At 36.3% G+C, this 15611-nt stretch overlaps 1 protein-coding gene across 5 annotated transcripts in view; it reads left to right on the top strand.

Annotated features, from left to right (window-relative positions):
- LOC129720664 (insulin-like growth factor-binding protein complex acid labile subunit) overlaps nucleotides 1–15611 on the top strand; it is a 615650-nt gene that overhangs the window by 295453 nt on the left and 304586 nt on the right. Inside the window, exon 3 of one of the 5 annotated variants that reach the window (XM_055672186.1) lies at nucleotides 7016–7088. The exons of the other annotated variants lie outside the window; for them this stretch is intronic. The gene's annotated coding sequence lies outside the window, so the exon portion shown is untranslated. The remainder of the gene's footprint in view (nucleotides 1–7015; nucleotides 7089–15611) is intronic. 5 annotated transcript variants of the gene reach the window in all.

The following is a 15611-nucleotide window of genomic DNA, read 5'->3' as shown; positions in this document are numbered from 1 at the left end:
AGAAGCGGAAAATTATAAAAACAGAAAAATATGGAAAAAAAAGTGAAAATTAAACGGTAAAATTAAATAAAAGGGTAAAAATAAATACAGCGAATTTCAACATAATGTTGGGAATATCTGATAGCAAAATAAATTCGAAATATACCAAATGAGTTAATTACAACTTAGGAAGGAAACAAAAGTGCAAAGAGTATGAATATAAAAAAACAGCAAAAAAACAGAGCGGAAACAAAATAATCAATTTGAGAAAACCAAGGAAATATTTTGCAAATGAAAACAAACTAAGAAAAACAGCTAGTTACAAAGACAGTATAACGAAAATAACTAGAGAAGAACAACATTGAAGAAAATTTTAGAAACAAAGCCAATTCTAAAACAAGTAGGAAAATTCATAGTTTTTTGTGCGGTATTTGAACATAGAGTAAAAAAAATCAGGTTTATCACAAAAAGAAAAAAAGAAAATATGTAAATTTATAAGACAAATACGACAAAAATAAAAAAAAGTGGAATACCAATAAAACAAAAATAACCGAAGAAAAATAAAAACGATCAAAAAATTAAGGGCACATAGTCATTATTTAGAAAAAAAAGACAGTCTTAATAAAACACGAGAAGAGGAAAAAATGCGAAACTAAAATCGAAAATAAATTAGAATAAGCAGAGAATCGAAAAGAGAAAGTTAAAACTACTGGAGAGGGAATAGCGTGCACAAAAATAATACATTAAGAAAATAATACATGTACAATTATTTAAAAAAAAAAGAACTGTGAGAAATAAATAACAATAAATTCAAATCGAAATAGAACACCTGAGAATACATAATTTTCAATGAAGCGAAAAGTTATGTTAATATAAAGTAAAACAATGATGGAAAAATAATGTGGATGATTGTTATGAAAGTTGAAACCAAATTGAAAGAAAATTTATAAGTAACTGGAATTGACAATGCCGAAAAAACAACAAAACTGTAATGAATAAAGTAATTTCAGTGTTATTAACTTCAGGAAACTGCAATATGAGCGAATATTAGAAATGTTGAATGAAATAAGAAATGGAAACGTGGAACGAGAAACATATATAGGGAAATGAGGAAAATAACACCAAAATAGAGAAGAATAGGAAAATTCTACAACAGTCATGCAAAAAAAAAAGGAACCCAAACAGGAAATGAGCATAGATTCTGATGTACAAAAAGACGGACAAGTGAAAAATAAAAAAAAGAGAATTAAAAAAAAAGGAAAGTTAAAAACAGAAGGGCGAAAGAAGCAAAACAGAAGAGACAATAGAACAGTAAAGTAATCAATGGCATTAAATGGTAAATAACCGAAACTAAAGTAACATGACCAAACCAACAACAGGTAGAAGTGAAAAAAGACATGAATAATAATGAGTAGAAAGTTGTTTAGAAAACTATTGTAGGGCACAAACAGCAAAAAGCGTAACTAAAAAATATTTTAAAAAGAGAAATTTATTAGAACAAAACGAAAAACGGTAGTTCAATTTCAAATCGAAATAAAATAAATAAAAATGCGCCAATTTCAGTTGAGCTCAAATAAAACAAAAATGATTAAATTAAAGAAAAATAGGAAGGGAAAACGTAACACAAAATAGGAAACGATAAAGTATAGCAGTCAGGAGTAACGAAAAACAAAAATAAAGAAAAACGTTACAATAAAAAATTGAAAATAAATTTGACTTGAAAATATTACTGAAAATTGAAAACTGGAAATAATTTAAAAGATGAGAATTGAAATGGAACATAAAAAAATAAACAATTAAAAATAGAAATTGAAAAACGAAATGGCCAATTGAATTTAAAAAGGAGAATAAAAAATGAAAATTGACCACGGAAATAAAAATTAGAATTGAAAAAAAAATCAATATGAAAATCAAAAACCATATTAAAAGTGAAAATTGAAAATAAAAGTAAAAATTTTAATTGTTATTTAAAAATAAAAATGGAAATTAAAAACGAAAATGAAGACCAAAAATGAAAATCGAAACTAAAAATTGAAAATGGAAATCAAAAATGTAAATTGAAACAAAAATAATATTGAAAATTTTAATTAAAAATGAAATTTAAAACATGAGAATTTATAATGAAAATTGAAATATGAAAAATAGGAAATAAAAATTGGAAATGAAAATCAAAATAAAATTTGCAAATGAATCAAAATAATAATTGAAAATCAAAATTGTTATTGAAAATTTGGAATGGAAAATAAAAATGAAAATCGAAAATTGAAAATGATAAAAATTTAAAATGATATTTCAAAACTCAAGTTTCAAATGAAAATTTAAAATGAAAATTGCAAACGGAAACTGAAACTGAAAATGAACATTGTTATATCTCGAGATTGGCTCATATTACCTCGGGATGATAGTTGTTTCTTACGTGAAATTTTCCAAGGAACACGATGAAATTATCAAATTTGAAATAAAAATGGCTGCATTTGCCGAAAAATGTAAATTTAGTTTTCAAATACAAAAATAATCTATCTTGCAACACTTCCAGCCAAAAATTGTTTTTTTTTTCTGGATTCCTTGGTTTATTTTCTTTAAAAATCATCTATCAGTATTTTGCGGACTTCCTACATTTATGAATTGTAAGAAAAAGAAAAACGAAATTTTGAACAAAAATTGCCTGACTTTGTCACAAAGAGGGGGGTCCCACAGACCGGGGGGTATTCCAATCGACACAAAAATTGGGATTTTTTCATAGTGAACCTTGATAAATAATTCCCCCAGCTTTGAGCCTAATCCGTGATGGTCGTGTCCAAGTGGCATGTACACTTCGTATGGAATGACCCATATGAAGATAGAAAATGAACGTTAAAAATGAACATTGAAAATAAACATTGAAAATAAACATAGATAATGAACTCCAAAACTTAAAAAAACGAGAAGTGAAAATAATGGTTGAAAATGAACATTGAAAATGAACGTTGAAAATGAACATTAAAACTGAACATTTAAAATGAACATTGAAAATGGACGTTGAAAATAAATATTGAAAATAAACATTGAAAATGAACATTGAAAATAAACATAGAAAATGAACACTAAAAATTAAAAAAACCGAGAGTTGTAGATGAACGTTGAAAATCTACATTGAAAATGAACATTAAAAATGAATATTAAAGATGAACATTGAAAATAGCCATTGAATTTGAACATTGAAAATGAACATTCAAAATGAACGTTGATTATGAACATTGAAAATGAACATTGAAAATAAAAATTGAAAATGAAGATAAAAAATTAACTTTGAAAATGAACGTTAAAATTGAACATTGAAAATGAACATTAGGAATAAACATAGATAATGAACACCAAAACTAAAAAAAAAGGTGAATTTGAAATGAACGTTGAAAATGAACATTGAAAATGCACATTGAAAATGAGCATTAAAACTGAACATTTGAAATTAACATTGAAAATAAAAGTAAAAATAGTTGACGACTTTAAAACGAAATGAGTGAGATAAAAGTGGGAAAAAATGAGAAACTGAAAAAAATTTGATAGATGCAACATAAAAATATTACAAACAGGGAATCAATCGAAAACATTAACAATATTGAAAAGCGTTGCGAAAAGCTTAACAATCCATAAGAAAAAACAATCAAACGAAAGACATGATAATGGTGCTAGGAATAACAAAGAAAAAAAGCAGAACTAACAATGATTCAAAGAAAAAAACGAAAACTGCAACGAAAAACAAATAAAGAAATTAAAAATCACGCTGAGGAAAAAATGGAGGAGAAAGTTATAAAGGATAATTTTAATCGGAAATTAAACAAAATACTATTACAATAGTAACAAAACAAACAAGAAAATTTAGAAGAAAAAAACTGAACAACGAAATTTTTAACAGTCAACAACAAACCAAATGAAGGTCCAACTGAGTACTGAGAAAAATCTAAAAAAAAATCAAAAGTTCATACCAGCAAACCTTTAGGACCAACACATTGAGACATGGAAACGTCACACAAATTATCGAAACGTCCTATAAAAGTTCAGCACAAGTGAAATGAAACGGAACGAAAAAACGAAAATATGCAAAATGGCAAAACTTCCTTGACATTTATATCTCCAATGGATTAATAAACTATATTAGAAAATATATGAAGCATGCATCTAAAATGACTATGTAAAATTGACACACGATATAAAGTGAGGAAGGTCGAAAAAGGAGGTGAAAAAACATAAAACCGTCATAAAAAATAGAAGCTGAAAATCGATTGTAGAATGAGTATTTACAAAAAAGTACGTCATCATCGACGATTTGTAAGAGAAGGTTAAAAATAAAAAAGAAATGAGAAAATGGTCTGTGATTATGATGATTATTATTTGTTCATGAATCGAATAGAAAGCAAAGCTTTGGTTCTACATTCTGCAATCGGAACTTGACTTTCGGTTTATGAAACACAGACTTTGCGGCCAACTGGTGGCAGTGTCTTCCGAGCCAGGATTCGAACATATTATGACTCACTTGTTGAATCAGCATCGTGCCTCGAGACCAACTAGTAGGGTTCAGTGATCGAATACAAATTTAAAAAATCGAATTACTCATAGAACGCATTTTGATTCCACAGGCTGGAGCTGAAACTAGTTTACCAGTGTTGTATTTTTTAGCAATAAAAAGTTAATTGCTTTTCGTTGCTAGCGACGCTGCCGTCATCATCGAGGCAAACCTGAAACAATCCAATTATTTTCGAATGTCCTGGAGACCTATTGCGTAGCCGGGTAAACTCGATGCAGTTGCAAATTTATATCCGTAGGACTGTTTCCCTGTACATGTTTGGTTTTGGGAATTCGTTTTGCGGTTTGGGTCAACGATTTTCTGTTGATTTTGACCGATGAATAGCATGCACATAGCACTGCCAATCGTAGCGATTCGATGCACAGTGATTCAAACTGTCGATTATAATCAGGAAACGCTCGAGCAGGGAAATTGCGTGAACTTTCCTACTGTGCAAAACTGTATGTATTGCTTCGTGAACCCGGGACAAAATTTCCATCACTAACGCTCATCAGTCTAATGGACACGTAGGAGTCGCAGCTTTTCCAAATAGCTCCCGTAGCTCATTATTAGAAAGGGGTTGAGTCATATTAACAAATTTTAATGAATTCTTGTTCAAGCAGAGCCTAGCCTAACCGAAGGATATCCGGTTCGGTGTTCAGCAAAAACAACAAACAGGACAGATGTCGATCACTACGCACTTATACGGTAGCGTTACCATTCCGATTCCGGGTCAAACCAAAAACAAGCGGTCGAATGTTTGGTGTTTGTGGTAGTTTAGCAACGGCAAGTACCGTGCATCTATTTGGTTTCGATGTTGGTCACTGCGGCCCGGTCAGTCTGGTACGCGGTTTTGTACTGCCTGAACGCGCGCCTCGGAGATTATTGCGATAATAAGGTGGTTTCGGAACTGATAAATGTGGTGCAGTTCGATTTGCCGACGGCTACAATCAAGCGGCTTGAATCTCTGCTGTGTGAAGAGCACTCGGGTAGAACGAGCTCCGCTGATGTTTGGGGATGATTTACCGGTAGCTTCAACTGCCAGTTTAGGCAAATATAATTGCTGGTTTCACGTACCGAAGTTTGATGAAGGGTAAACATTCAACCACTGTAATTACAGTTTACATGTAACATTTGTGTTTTTGTTCAACTAGTTTTTTGCTAAATGCCTCTTTTTGATCAAAGTTGTTGTATAACCGAGCGTCTCCATTGAAATAAAAATATGGAGGTGCTTTGTAGTTGAAGCATCCAAATGACAATTAGTTGACCAGAGTTGACTCAGCTAACTTAACTTCCTCGCTAAAATAGTAAAAATTCCATCGCAAAATAGCGAATGTCGTTCCTCTCTCCAAAACCTGATACAAACAGTAGCTGCCTAAGCTGGGAATGAAGAGATATACGAGAAATAAAATATTTTCATTGTCTTCCTTAAAAACATCGTAGAATACGCAAACTTCGACACGATGCGCAGTTAATAAATTGCATTTTGCCGACAGGCATCACCAGCTCACTGTAGGGCACCAGCTTCCTACAGAGGACGTTCAGCTCCTAGCGCAGAATCCTGCCTCGATACTGGGGCAACATGTACACGTTTTCCACAGCCACAGTCAGTAGAGAATCGTCACCGCCACGGGGAACTTGCTCACCACGTGCGGCGTGCGAAATTGGGTCGTCATCAGTAATGCAACATTTTTCGCTTTTATATTGAATTACGAACTTGCTCCGTTTGGCAGCTCTGCGAGGAAAAACCCTGACTGCTCTCGGTTGGCTCGCACACTGTAGGAACAGTAGTAATGCTGCAAAACGGAAATGTGAGGGGCAAATTTGCCTTGCACAACCATCCAGTTGTTTATTGATTCCATATTTCGCTCGTTATCGAGCTCGAGTGGTGGAAATAATTTTCTCTTTATTTATGGTTGTTCAATGACGATAAATAAAAATTGCTTCTCTTGTGTAGAAGGGGAGCACGCTTCTGCATGCGACTGACTGCAGTAGCAGCGGTGTACTGCATGCACCGATCCCGTCCAGAAGAGCGTCAGTATCCGGATGCCAATAGCAGTTTTACTCTGACATCATAACCATTTAAAGATTCAATGTTCGAAATTTATTCGACTTTTTGGGAGTTGGATTTTCGTTTGGTTGCTTAGGTGAATGATGAAAGAATATTATTATCAGAGTGATAAATTTTGCAAGTTTTTTTCTCTCTTTTAAATTATTCGCCGAAAACTTTCTTTGTCAATAATCCCCTTAATATAGAAATCCTTTCTCTGTTATTTACCCTTCTCATTTTTATCTAGTCAAACCTATTTGCATAAATTTTCGGTATCCATTACCCATGCTGATTGTCAAAGTTTTACCTGCAAAAAAGGGCCCGGTTTACCAACCCTTTTTCAAGATAATGAAATTAAAACGGCTAGGCCTTTTTAAGTCCCGAGAATCAAGCGGAATCCACTGAAAATTCATTTTTCTTTTCTCATTTCTTTTCTCTTACAGGTAAGGCCACCAACCAATTACGGCAACGCATGGAAAACATATTGATGAGGGGCTTTATCAGTCACAGCAATAGGTAAAAAGTGTGCTCTTTTTTCTCAAGCCTGGAGGCATTTAATGTGAAAAAAATGGTATCGAAAATTATGTAAAGTTAAAAAGCGAATTGGTTGAACCAGGTATGCTTGTTCAGGCTACCAATAACCAATGAAACTTTCAGTGTTAGGGAAACAAAAATACCCTCGAAGGCGTTTGATATTGAACCAATTTCACGGGACAAAACGTCATTTCCAGGAAGAACCTTGTTCGGTAGAGAGGCTCTAGTTCGTCGAGCCCCTCTACCGAACAAGCTTTGTTCCTAGAGGACAAAGGAGGGATTCGATGGGGCGCTTGAACTGGGGTAATTCCTAACTCGCAAGTTTATCAGACCTCATTTTATCATTTTACCCATTAGCTGTTTTGAAATACGATTAACTGCAAAACAACTGGCTGCCACACATTTTTTTTCGGTACTTGTTGTCAGTGCCATATTTATTTTGCTGAATAATTGTTTAGGTTACACCGATAATAATTTACCACTACAGCTTAACTGAAAAGAAGCAAATTTACGATATATGAAATTTTCGGAGTAATCAAACCGAGAAACTGTTTATAATTTTGTTACCGAATAATTATATACACTAAGTCAACAAAATTCTAAACTTGGGCTAATAAAATAGATGACTTCTTTCTGGTTGTTACCGAATGAGAGTACGACATAGATGTATTGATTGAAACGTGGCTAGACGATCGGATTCATACAGTACAGCTTTTTGGCAGCGCTTTCACTGTGTATCGATGCGATCGGAATCAGAGCGATTGTTATAAGACGCGTAGTGAAGGAGTTTTGATTGCAGTGTCTAACTGTTTTAGTAGCTATTCTGACCCCGCTCCCGTTTGCGATGCTCTCGAACAGTTGTAGGTATTAGTAACAATTTCGCTTTACAAAATCAGCTATCTAATTGCCTCCGAATCGCAGAGCTGATGTTACTGCTATTGAAAATCATGTCCAATCAATTGAATCTGTTTTGTCTCGTTTGAATCGGAACGATCCCGCATTGCTATTTGGTGACTAAAACCAGTCTGGATTGATTTGGAGTTGTGGAAATAATAAAATGCCAGTTATTGACTATATCTATTCGCAATCTCAGCAGGGAGTTCAGCCTTATTAGATGGATTCAGCCTAAACCATCTGTCTCAAATAAACTACGTGACTAATAGTAATGACCGTCTCCTTGATTTGGCTCTGACTAATAATGAAACCTTGTGTGCACTTTCTGAGGCAGATGAGCCGCTAGTACCTCTAGATTGCAACCACCCCGCGCTGGCAATCAGGGTTCACCAAATAGTGCCCGTTGAATTTGAAAATTGTCCAACCGAACAAAATTTAGATTTTCGCAGAACTGACTTCGACCATTTGAGCTATTCAATTTTTCAAAACGACTGGCAATTTTTTGAAAACGGGCCTTGATGATGCAATTAGTTATTTCAATGACACCATCGAGACTACACTTGTTCAGTGTGTTCCTGTTCGCCGGCCAGTACCTAGGCCCCCATGGTCTAACATTCGCTTGCGCCAACTGAAACCCCAGCATAAATATGGCAGAACACGGAACCCGTTAACGAAACAAATGCTCAATCATGCTAGTAACTTCTATTGGATTTACAATCGCTACCTGTACAAACGGTATACTGTTCAGATGCAGAATTGTCTCAGACGAAACCCCCGAAACGTTTTTGGTCGTTTGTCAACAGCAAAAAAAAAGAAAGAGGTCTGCTTAAATACATGTTTTTGGATAATCGTCAGGGTAACACGACACTCGAGAAGTGCACTTTATTTGGTCAATACTTTCAGTAGATCTTCCGCAGCTCTATTGCTACAACTAGAGAAATAGGTTCAGCTCAAGGTGGTATCCCCAGAGACGTTATTAACTCCAGCTCATTCACGGTAACCGATCGCCAAGTGGAAGCTGCAATCGACAAAATGAATTCATCTTTCGCTCCTGGGGCTAATGGCATCCTTTCTTGCGTCCTAATAAAATGTAATGCTGTATTCATACGCCCACTATGTTTACTACTTAACTTGTCGCTTCGACGATGTGTTTTCCCTACCAGTTGGAAAATATCGACCATGTTTCCGGTGCAAAGGCGAATAACGCAACGTGCAGCATTACAGGGGCATAACTTCTCTTTGCGCTTATTCAAAAGTATTTGAAATCGTTTTCTATGATACACTTTCCGCTAGCTGTGAACACTATATCTCGATCGATCAGCATGGTTTTTATCCAAAACGTTCTATCGCTACTAACCTCGTTCAATTCACTGCAACGTGCCTACAGAATATGACCGAAGGAGCCCAAATCGATGCAGTTTATACCGATTTAAAATCTGCATTTGACTGCGTTAACCATTGTATCCTGCTCGCTAAGATGAAGAAACTTGGAATGGCTCCTGCTCCGGTACAATGGCTGAGGTCCTATCGCACACTCTATGTAAAGATTGGATTACAACATTCTGCGCATTTTTCGATTTTATCAGGCAATCCGCAATCTTTTTTTTTATCTATTCGCAATCTCAGCAGGGAGTTCAGCCTTATTAGATGGATTCAGCCTAAACCATCTGTCTCAAATAAACTACGTGACTAATAGTAATGACCGTCTCCTTGATTTGGCTCTGACTAATAATGAAACCTTGTGTGCACTTTCTGAGGCAGATGAGCCGCTAGTACCTCTAGATTGCAACCACCCCGCGCTGGCAATCAGGGTTCACCAAATAGTGCCCGTTGAATTTGAAAATTGTCCAACCGAACAAAATTTAGATTTTCGCAGAACTGACTTCGACCATTTGAGCTATTCAATTTTTCAAAACGACTGGCAATTTTTTGAAAACGGGCCTTGATGATGCAATTAGTTATTTCAATGACACCATCGAGACTACACTTGTTCAGTGTGTTCCTGTTCGCCGGCCAGTACCTAGGCCCCCATGGTCTAACATTCGCTTGCGCCAACTGAAACCCCAGCATAAATATGGCAGAACACGGAACCCGTTAACGAAACAAATGCTCAATCATGCTAGTAACTTCTATTGGATTTACAATCGCTACCTGTACAAACGGTATACTGTTCAGATGCAGAATTGTCTCAGACGAAACCCCCGAAACGTTTTTGGTCGTTTGTCAACAGCAAAAAAAAAGAAAGAGGTCTGCTTAAATACATGTTTTTGGATAATCGTCAGGGTAACACGACACTCGAGAAGTGCACTTTATTTGGTCAATACTTTCAGTAGATCTTCCGCAGCTCTATTGCTACAACTAGAGAAATAGGTTCAGCTCAAGGTGGTATCCCCAGAGACGTTATTAACTCCAGCTCATTCACGGTAACCGATCGCCAAGTGGAAGCTGCAATCGACAAAATGAATTCATCTTTCGCTCCTGGGGCTAATGGCATCCTTTCTTGCGTCCTAATAAAATGTAATGCTGTATTCATACGCCCACTATGTTTACTACTTAACTTGTCGCTTCGACGATGTGTTTTCCCTACCAGTTGGAAAATATCGACCATGTTTCCGGTGCAAAGGCGAATAACGCAACGTGCAGCATTACAGGGGCATAACTTCTCTTTGCGCTTATTCAAAAGTATTTGAAATCGTTTTCTATGATACACTTTCCGCTAGCTGTGAACACTATATCTCGATCGATCAGCATGGTTTTTATCCAAAACGTTCTATCGCTACTAACCTCGTTCAATTCACTGCAACGTGCCTACAGAATATGACCGAAGGAGCCCAAATCGATGCAGTTTATACCGATTTAAAATCTGCATTTGACTGCGTTAACCATTGTATCCTGCTCGCTAAGATGAAGAAACTTGGAATGGCTCCTGCTCCGGTACAATGGCTGAGGTCCTATCGCACACTCTATGTAAAGATTGGATTACAACATTCTGCGCATTTTTCGATTTTATCAGGCAATCCGCATGGCAGTAATTTAGGACCACTGCTCTTTGCGTTGTACATTAATGACGCATCTCTAATGTTGCCAAAAAATTGTCAAATGTTTTTTGCAAACGATGTCAAGTTATTCAAGACAATAAGGAATACTGCAGACTGTCTCGAACTCCAGCGACTAGTCGTCGTTTTTCTCCAGTGGTGCTCCATTAACCTGTTGACAGTTAGTCTCCAGAAATGCTGCGTGATTTCGTTCCATAGGAAAAATGTTCCGGAAATGTTCAGGTATAGTATTAGCTATATTATGCTTGGTCAAACTCTGACAAGGATTAACCAGGTCCGAGATTTAGGAGTTACGTTGGTTCCAGCCCTGTCCTTCAGGCCACACTATAATGAGATTATAGTGAAGACGAACCGACAACTCGTTTCTATTTTCAAGGTAGCCTCGGATTTTTGTGATCCATTGTGCGTCCGATCATTATACTACTCTCTGGTGCGATCTGCTTTACGTTTTCTTCCGTGGCGAGACCCGCAGCAGCTGCCGGCGTACTCGTATCGTTGCCAGGCATGGAAACACTTCAGCAAAGACGTCCCGGTACACAGGCTGTGTTTGTATTTAAAATTTTAACCGGTGAAACTGATGCCTCGAAAATTTTGCAGTAGTTAAATCTTTATGCTACGGAAAGGTCTTTAAGGCGAAGAAACTTTTTTTTGCTACCGCATCGCACTGCTTCATATGAGCAACACGACCCTATTCGATTCATGTCAGCTAGCTTTAACGTCGTAGCAGATTCATTCGATTTTGACATCTCTGTAACAATATTCAAACAAATTCTTAGTAGACGACAGCTTTAGTTGTTTTTAAAGTGTGTTTTAATTGTTTTTTAAAGTGTGTCTTATCGTTTGCAAATATTAATTAGAATTTAGTTAGTAATCTTATTACCATTAAGACCACTAATGTGTCAGATGATTTAACAACAATAAACAAGAATCGCCAATTTCCTAGACTTGTCGACACTCGCAGATCCGCTTCTAACAGGTCAAGCCACCTGGCACGTTGAACTTCTCTTTTTTTGGGGTTGGTGGGGTCCTTGAAGAGATCCGTTTTCACCGCACTGTTGTCCAGCATTCTCGCGACATGTCCAGCCCATATCGTATGTTGCCTACAACTGCGCGTAGAACGATTCTTTCTCGCCGTCAGGTTTATTGTCGTGCGAGCAGCGCACGTTGATGATGCTGTAGTTGAAGAAACGTCTTTTAACCCTCTGATGCCCTATTTTTTCTGCTTGAAAAAATTCTAGCCGCTTTGTTTTGTGATCCGTAACGCATGTCTGATAACAAGAAAACTTCTGTTTTGAAAAATAGTTACTTATTTGAAAAAATATCAAGACTGCCTAAAGGCGGCACTGAGCACCCGCGTAAAAAATCAAAGGAACATTATTTCAAAACGGAATTCTTTTCGAGCTGATTTTATGTTAACTAAATTGTTATGCAGCTAGCGATGATGGAAATCGAAATAGCAATCCTTCCACAAGGTGAAACAAAAATGGCCATGTGTATCACACAGGACAAATAATTAGATGTCCCGTTTATTGGTTTGTCTGGCATATATTGTTTCTGAAAAAGTTTTTTATTTTGGTGGAGCACAACTGCTAATCGACGCAAAGTGCTACTCCATTGGAACTGACAGGGAGGTTTGGTTGGCATAGTTAATAATTGGTCGAATTTTATATAGCTTATCGTATCCAGAAGTTCCTTCACGAGGAACTGCACTGTCGTCGGTAAAGTGAAGATTTATATATTATTTGCTCGATATCTCGGCATGGTTTCTTGGATTGCTATTAATGCATACTCGATCCCATTTTAACGAACACTAGAATAACTATTAACAGACATGAAATACAAAATTCCTACAAATTTGCAAATTTTTCACCGTGTAGTGTTTGAAGTCGTTCCAATATCTTTCTGGAAAGCGTATGGTTTTATCTAAATAGTTGAAGTATTTAAATGAAGGGTCCAGCTCTTTGAACTTTTCAGGTAAGGGATCGTGTTTAAGAAGATGAAAGACTTTGGTAGTTCAAGTTTTTGTCTTGTTGATGATTTCTTTGAATGCAGACGCAGCTTCGACTCAAAAATTTATTACTTTAAAAATGTAGAACGCGGTGGCCAAGCTTTTTGTTTACCGTTTTTTGGGGCGATTGGCTAAATGCGCGTCGCATGTGTAAGATAATTAAGTCCTTTGTCATCATCGTCACTACCATATCATCCAGATTCGTTTCATTGTCAAGCTCCTGCATCATCAAAGCATCGATTCCGGTCACCGTTTCATGACTGAACAAGAAACAGATTAAAAAAAACATTACTTGGCATCAGCGAATATTTTTCATGTCGGCAGTGCCCAATGACGCCTCTAGGCCGTCTTCGCTTTTTTGTAAATTTTTCAGTTTTTTTAAAGTTGAATAGAAACAAAACATATACAAACCTGGAATATAAAGCAATTGAACAGCCACTGATAATTATTCTGAATCAAATTTCTCACTAATAATCTTTTAATTTAAAATATCATTGCAGGATGAAGCGCAAAATAATTAATTTTCCCGATCCAGTTATTTTTTCACTTTAAAAGTTTGATGGTTGCTATCGTGCGATTCAGATAATCATGAAACCGCAGATAAACATGAGAGAAAGTGATGTCAGTTCATTTTATTAGAAATAAGTGTGAACAGACTTTTGATGAAGAGATATTGAGTTTCTGATGAAGGCCGTCTAGAGGCAGCACTGGGTATCAGAGGGTTAATCTTCAACAAACACATTCTCTCGTTGATCGTCTTCTATTTGATTACGTGATGCCGCATTCTGCCCAACACAGAAAAACCCGTTTCCAGTCGTCGATTGCTCCACCGCTCTGGTAGAACTGGGTGTTGCCACCACGGACTCTCTCATGCACATGCTCCAGCAGCAACCTGTCTCCAACAACGAAATTAGTTTCGTTGCTTATTTCCGTACCAAATGTTCTGAGTTATATTTTCATGATTGTTCTTACTACGGCCACGCTACGAGTTTCTATATGGGGCCGTCATCTTGGCCATAGCGTTCGAGAAGACACGTTTCTTAATTCAGTCACCAGCTCCAGGTCAGACGCTGTTGTGAGCCGCTTTTAACCTAGGAACAGAAGCTCTGATAGAACATATTTTCCTCCGATGAGGTCAGCTTCCTCTACCCTTTCCCTGTCGGCATACGACCGACGAGTGGGTTACCATAATCTTCACTTAGTTACTCGTATCACGGCTGGTACCACGAGGAGAAAGGGATAGTAGTTGCTGGGCAGGATGTTGCGGACCAAACTGAGGTGTGTTTTATGTCTGCAAGTACAGGAAGTACTGATGTTTACTTGTCTGTTTCTTACAAATGGAGTAGCCTGTATGAAAATATTGGATATTAAGAGAAACAATTTGCAAAGCTGACATCGTGAATAACTTAATTCTACTCAAAGTTCAAATTTTTCCACGAATGCGGAACATCCGCATGAAAATTGACATTCGCATCTCTATCTGCATCCGTAATCACATATCCGCTCCCGCATCCGCATCTGCAGATGTTTGAAAAATCACATTCGTAACATCGACCGACAGTAATGGATACAACCGATCTGACTTTGTAAACGATTTGTTGTTGTTGTTATTGTTTTACTCGAGGTCGTTTTCTGCTCCTGATGCTTTTTTACTTTCCTTGCCATTCCATCCTCTTCTTGGCTCCACCCTCTTTCCAAATAACTGACGAAACCTTGATATAAAAGGTATCATTCCACAGTTTTTTTTTGCCGATTTCGTGCTTCACATGATATATGACGCCATGTGTGAAGCTGTGACTAAAAATTCATATATTTCATTACAACTCTTTCCCATGATTTTCTATGTTTTTATGATCTTCTACAGAATTGTGCGATTTTATTTTTAGTGTGTTTTTAGTTCTAGGAGGTTAAATTTTTGCTGAAGATTGTAAAACTCTATACACAGAAATAACAATGTTTTTCGAAAAAATACGAATTATACGAGTAATTTAGAGTTAAACTAACCCTTGAAAACTCGTCAATAGTTGAATAACTTTTATATGTCGATTTATGTTTCTGTTTGGCCAATAATTTGGTAGAAGACATGAAATATGTAGAAAATCGAGGAAAATAGGTATATTGAACATTATTGTTTGAGCGAACTTTGTATATAAAACTTTTTATTTTTTTTCCAACATAAGCAAAAAAAATTCGACACCTTCGACGAAGTTGCTAGCAGAAACATGTTTCACAACTTTCTCGAAGACACTGACTGTCTCTCTCACTGTTCTGAAAAAATAAATTTTCATATCACTTGTAGGTCAATTAATCACTAAATCGTCTCTTCTGAAAGAAGCGTATGCATAGAAACTTTTCCAAAAAAAGTGTATCACTAAAATCAAATTTGAGGACGCTATTAATTTAGAGCACGGAATCAGCAAAATAAAATACTGTGCATTCGAACGTTACACTCCATCATTTTCATTTCAAATTTGCGCCGGTATCATTCGTACGCCATCGTAATGAATTTTTCATTCGTTCCTTGACCGGCAAAGCGGACGATTCTTT

The sequence above is a fragment of the Wyeomyia smithii genome, chromosome 2, assembly GCF_029784165.1.
Source record: "Wyeomyia smithii strain HCP4-BCI-WySm-NY-G18 chromosome 2, ASM2978416v1, whole genome shotgun sequence".
NCBI classification, from domain to species: domain Eukaryota; kingdom Metazoa; phylum Arthropoda; class Insecta; order Diptera; family Culicidae; genus Wyeomyia; species Wyeomyia smithii.
This window is presented reverse-complemented; position numbering and strand designations above follow the sequence as displayed.